Source organism: Pogona vitticeps, chromosome 1 (assembly GCF_051106095.1).
Source record: "Pogona vitticeps strain Pit_001003342236 chromosome 1, PviZW2.1, whole genome shotgun sequence".
NCBI lineage: Eukaryota > Metazoa > Chordata > Lepidosauria > Squamata > Agamidae > Pogona > Pogona vitticeps.
The window spans coordinates 125,023,409-125,030,114 of record NC_135783.1 but is presented as its reverse complement, the minus strand read 5'-3'; positions in this window follow the sequence as shown (position 1 = coordinate 125,030,114).

Below are 6,706 nucleotides of genomic sequence, written 5' to 3'. Positions count from 1 at the left end.
TTTCCAACATTCAAATATTTGGTGGGAGAAAAAAAAAACCCTCTATTTCTAACTTTAAAAAAAAAAAAAGAAATCTGGGTTGATCTATTTGAGCTCCTATAGGTCTATGAACAGATCTCAAAATATTCCCTTCACTTCCTCCCTTTAAATCTTTATTTTTCTCATTTCCATCTTCAGTCATTAGAATCTGCTGATTATCTTTTCTTCCCACCCAGCACTATTATAATACCGAGAGCAACACACATTCAAGCTTTCTGTCAAGAAAAGGTGGTCCCAAGCTGGATTGCAGTTCTGAAGCTGGGCAAGGATTTAATCCTTTCTTGGCACTCTTTTCATCTTCTAGGTCCTTCACCCAAACAAAATCTACATGCTGCGCACGTTTCCCAATAGTGGCAGCCTGCAACCTGGTGTGAATGACCCAAAAACAACGAGCAGTGGAGATAACCCCTTGCATCGAATAGCTCAATGGTTTAGATATGCAGCTGTGAAGCCAGAGGTTGGGAGTTCAATTCCCCACTGGGTATCCTTGACATGGGATGGATTTGATAATCCACAGGGTCCCTTCCAAGTTCTGTAGTTCTCAGATGACGGCAATGACAATGATTATCCACATTACAGTGCCAATCCGATTTGCAAGGCCCGTGCAGTGGTGGGGAACATAAGGAAATGTTAGAAATCTAATAGAGGATCTCTCATATATCATTGAGTTCTTATGCCTATCTTTCAGGTTTTGGATTCATTAATCAGTGTTTCTTGTTCTTCAAGACCTTCGTCTCAGCAGTACTTGCTCAGAGCACATGTAATGTTTGACACTCCATGCCAGTACTTTCTTATCAGCAATATTTATTACTGGCTCTTCATTATGGATAGAGGAAAGCTTGAATTCTTAAACTGGCTTCAGCATTAAAATGGGGGTAGGGGGAGTGAAAAACAGGCATCAAAAAGCTGCAATGATCAAAGTTAGGGGGAAAAATACAGCAAATGTATTTGTATACTGGCTTTTCATATAAGGAAAATCTAGAGGAATCCATATCGGTATGGAAGGGTTACACAATCTATTTCATTAATTTAAGACAATTGCCATTTCAGTTTAGTTATCCTGGATGTGGGATGGAGCAGCATGTAATTCAACACACAATTTTTCCCTTCACCATAATTATTATTTGTACTAGGGGAATGTTTGAAAGCCTTAATCAAAATTTAAAATACACTTCAGCTGGGCACAGAGACAAGAGAACAAAAACCCCAGGAGAACACACAGTCTCTACTGCAGTAAGGATTTTGCAGAAAAAATTGAAAAAGTGTGAAGGGGGGGGCGGAATTGTAGCTTTTTCTTAATGGTTAGAAGCTCACAGAAATGGAAAGTAAAGAACAACATTTGGCCTTAGCACAGTGGAGGGAAGTGAAAATGTGTCTGTGTGTGTACAGACAGAGAGCCTAATCACTGAGCTAAATCCAATTTTTAATCTCAGTTGAAGTAGAGCCATTGAATCAATGCCAGTTGTACAATGGATGACTTTCCAAAGTCCCATTGATTCAATGGGTCTACTGCAGCTGGAACCAACAATCGGATTTCACCCACCTCTGATACTGCACGACTAGTCAAAACAGTCACGACTGATAGGAGAGGGCAGTCCAAACAAAATGTTATAACTTTTGAATGGGTTCTTGAATCCCAACCATGTTTGGCAGATTGATTATAGATAGTATCGGCTTATTCTGTGCCAGGTTACACAAGCACCTTCAAAATTCCAGTTTCTTTTTTGTTTTAAACTTTCCCACCTCAGTGTTTACCTCACTGCCTAATAATAACCTCATACTCTCTTTGTGTTTCTTGCCTGCTTGTAACTACTGGTGAGCTGAACATGGACAAGGAATGGGGGCTGGATCCTGAAGTCTGGCCATCTTAAGAAGCCAGCTCTATATCTCCTTTTTTCCAACAACAGTGGATGTTGTTACGTCCCTTGAGTGCTGCCTGGGGGGCATTCAGCAGTGGATGCAGGAGAATGGACTGAGGCTGAACCCAGGCAAGATGGAGGTCCTTTGGTGGGTAACCCAGACATCAATGGTTTGGGAAAACTCCCTCTCTTTTTTTGGGGGGGGGGGTGACTCTTACCACCAAGAGTGAGGTTTGCAGCTTGGGCGTACATTTGGACCCGATGCTCACCATGGAAACTCAGGTGGCATCAGTGGTCCGTTCTGCACACTTCCATCTTTGGCGAAACCCAGCTGCATCCCTATCTTGATGTGGGGACACTCACCACTTTGGTCCATGCGCTCATAGTCTCGAGATTAGACTACTGTAATGCGCTCTGTGTGTGGCTGCCTTTGAGACTGACGTGGAAACTCCAGATGGTGGCAAGCTTACAAGGGTGAAAAGATACCACCATATTTCCCCCACTCTGGCTGCCTTGCATTGGCTGCCCATTCACTTCCATGTTGATTTCAAAGTCCTAACAATGACACATAAAGCCCTATGTGGACCTTGATATCTGGCAGAGTGCCTCCTCCCACCCAGTTCTGCCAGAGTCACTCATTCCAGTCAGGCTTGGCGGCTGAGGGGCCTGACACCGAGGGAAGTCCAGAAGGAAAGATCGAGGAACAGGGCCTTCTCGGCAGTGGCCCCTCGCCTGTGGAACAAGTTGCCCGTGGAGATCTGCCTGGCTCCCTCTCTGGGTGTTTTCAGGAACAAATTTAAAAACTGACTATTTGGACAGGCTTTCCCTCCTGCCGTATCTTAAATTCTATATTTTTGCCATGTTAGATTTATATGTTTATTGGTCTAACTGTTTTTAAATTTGTAATGCCTCCCAGAGTAGACCTTTGGTCTAGATGGGTGGGGTAGAAATCTAATAAAATATTATAATAATAAATAAATAAAATGAAACCAAGTGGGAGTGACTCAGATGAAAAATGTTGTCTTAGTCAACGTGGATTGGTAAAGGTAGAGTAGAGTTGCAGGGCTAGGATCCAGCAAATCAGAGCCCTGGGACCAGAGATGTGAAAAGAGGAACTCATCAGAGCTAGTGTGCAGAAAGAAAAGAATGACCACATCTTGGGTCAATGTCATAGGGGACTGATACGCTCCCCTGGGTCTCCTGGTGGGAAGGTAAGTCTTTGGCCAACCCAAGTGGAACAAGGTGAAAGCTTTATTCTTTCTTGTAAAGTAGCTTTTAAGCCTGGACATCCATTTCATTCCATTCCCAGCTGACACCAGGACTCATTGGTTCAGCATGAAGGTGTTTGTGTGAGTGTCCTGCTTCCCAATGCTGATACACCAAAAAAAGCAAGGAATGGAAAGAGAGGAATGAGGAGAGGCTGGGTTGGGGCATTTACATGGGCCCATCATGCTTTATGGGGCCAGACAGGGAGTAGAATTACTGTACTGTATTCCTGAAGGCTTTCATGGCTGGGATCTAATGGTTGTTGTGGGTTTTTCGGGCTCTTTGGCCGTGTTCTGAAGGTTGTTCTTCCTAACGTTTCACCAGTCTCTGTGGCCGGCATCTTCAGAGGACAGGAATATAAGGAAGAACAACCTTCAGAACATGGCCAAAGAGTCCGAAAAACCCACAACAACCAGTAGAACTACTGTTTACAGCCTGGACTTTTGTTTTGCATTTTTCTAGTTTTCACCTAGAGAAACAAAATTAAACAAAGTTGAAATAAAAATAAAATAATGGAAAGGAAGAACTTGGAAATGCATCTGCCACCATCCTGTGGCCTCAACAGCCATGAGGTGTTGACTGACAGTGGGGCTGGAGTGTAAATGGAGTGGTTGGATGGTAGCTTAAAGAGGAATATTTTTTTTTTTACTGTATGTCCCGCTGAATGCACCAGATGTTCAGCAGACTTTGCTTGGGTCACTTGTCTGTGCCAAATTTTAGGTTCTGGCATGGTGTGAGAAACATGTGAAGCTTCTGTCCTTCTTTTAGGACAATGTGCAAAAAATCCTGTTTGCAGACTTTCCTGATTAGGCTATTTGGGAAATGTGTGCTGAATTTGTCTTGTAACCATGTTGATAGGTGGGATAACTAGACAAGATGCTGATCTCATATCTAGAAGTTAGTGTTCCCAAGTAGCAAAAGTTATCTGATTGTAAGAGAACATTAAAAGCTGTGACTTGTCACTGAAATGTAAAAACAGGCTTCCTTGCCGGTCTGACTAAAAAAAAAAAACAGAGATTGTTTCATTGGAGATAAAACATAATAAGAGCAAAAAAGAAAAATGCTTTTTTCCTAAAAGTTTGCTTTAACCATAAGTGATGAAAGGCTGGAGTCCTTCACAAGTGTTCAAATTTTTTTTCCATTGAATGCACTATAACATGGGAGTGGGTGATAAGCTCTTTTTTCAGCCTGCACTCATTATTTAAAACATCTGTGGAAAGCCCATAAATATTCTCTACATATGTTCTGTGGAGTACATGTAAGCCAACTAAGAGGCTGTTTCGGTGGTATCCCCATGAATGCCTGTACATGGCTTTAGTGCCGTAGTATTTGTTTGTCAGCAGCACTTTTATCCAATTCCTTTGCCAAAAAAAAAAAAAAAAAAGCCTCTCAGAGAGGCTGTGTCTCTGTGTGTCCGCATCCGTAATAATTAATAAAACACCATGTTCCTCTCCGAAGCCTTTAGAACTGAGTGGCTTATAGAACTGATCCAACTGAATAAACTTAACAACACTGATGAGACCTGACTCAAGGAGATTTCAAATCTTGCCAGGATGCTCACTGTATAGAAGTGAGACAAATTCAGCATGTACCAGGGGGAATTGCCCCTACTTAGAGATATTGAATAATAAAATATAATTCTTCTCGCTCGCTCTCCTTCCTTTTAGCACTGGCATTTCTGAAGCAGGTGAATGAAAAGCAATATGGGTGAAGTAAACAAATACACTTTTGAGAATAATGAGACTTGACTGAGAAGCTACTGTAACACATCAGAAGCTGCATAACAAGAAGACAAAGCCTTTGTGAGCAAAACTGACACAAATGCCTTGAATTGTAAATTTTCAGCATCTAATGACAGATCAGCTCTCATTTTCAGAAGAAGTTGGAGAGGGATACAAAGGAGTGGTGTTATCTGCTCAGAATCTATTTAATATGGCGAGTGTATGTCATGCATTCTTTAAAAAAAAATCCTGACACCAAGGATACATATTTTGGGGGAGCAGAGGGCCAGGAATGGAGCTTGGTTATTAAGCTGTTATACATGGCTTGTGGATAACAGGTTACAAACACAAAGAAGTTTCAAAAGAAGGAAAGGGGTGTGCAGATATGGAATGCCTGGAAGCCCTTTGTTTGATGATTTGGGACACAGAATCCAAGCAACAGCCACCAGGAGAGGAATTTGAAACCTATACTCTTGACTTGTGTTTGCAGCCTGCTTTCTGTAACTCATCTTTAAGAAATGGACCTGGTACAGACATCTGCCATGACTTTTGGGAATTCCTTTTTCCCACCCCCTGCATAATCCACAATATATTGGTGCATAGCCTGATGAATATACAGTGGTGCCCCGTATAGCGAGGTTAATCCGTTCCGGATTAACCTTCGCTATGCGAAAACATTGCTGTACGGGCAAGGAAAGCCTATTGGAACGCATTAAACTTAGTTTAATGCGTTCCAATAAGCGTCCAAACTTACCCCTCCAGCGATGTTTTCGCGTCCGGCGGCCATTTTGGAGCCGCCGATCAGCTGATCGGCGGCTCCAAAATAGCCACTGGATGACCCGAAATGGCCCCCTATCAGTGTTTTCGCGCCCTCCCCTTGCTTACGGAGGTCGCGAAAACACTGCGGGGGGGCATTTCGGGTCATCCGCGGCCATTTTGGAGCCGCCGATCAGCTGATCGGCGGCTCCAAAATGGCCGCCGGACGCCCCAATCGTCGCAAAGCGAGTGCGGCGATTGGGGCAGATCCGTATAGCGATCCCCAAAAAGGGATCGCTATACGGATTCTTCGTTAAACGGTGCGCTCATTAAGCGAGGCACCACTGTATATTGAAAATTAGCATATTAAATATTTATTTTTTCCAGTGGTCTGATGAAGGTATCTCCTTTCCTTGCTTTTGTATTGGTGAAAGCATTTACTAGAATTAGAAGCTAGAGATGCCAGTCATAAAATTATAGTCTCCCCACTCCTTCCCCACTCCAGTTATTTTCCTTATAAGGAGGATTTGGTTCAAGAGACTTTTCTCTTTGGGTTCATCCAAACTGAAATTGAAAAGGAATCTTCAGGGGAGTTCACATTTGGATGTGGTCCCCTTTGAAGGAGCCCCACTTTGGTCCAAACATCTCCTGGACCTGCCTGAAACACCCCAATTCAGTATGGGATCCATCTGATTTTTTAAATTCACACCTCTGCATTCAGCCAAGATGGTCACACTGAATCAGGCTGTCTAGTTCATGCTAAACAGACTGGGAGCTGTGATTCATAAACACCTGTGAGTTATTATTTATTTATTTATTTATTTATTTATTTATTTATTTATTTATTTATTTATTTATTTATACCCCACCTATCTGGTCAGTGAGGACCACTCTAGTACTTGACAACTCACTGCTAAGAATATAAAGACTAGCCAAAGCGCCGTGTTTGGGATTATGGTTGGTGACCCAACACAGTAGTCACCAGGTCTATGCTGACAGCCTCCATCATGTTTTGCCTTTTCCAAAAATAGTGAAAAGGTGTAATGTCTGGTGAGATGCTGCAAC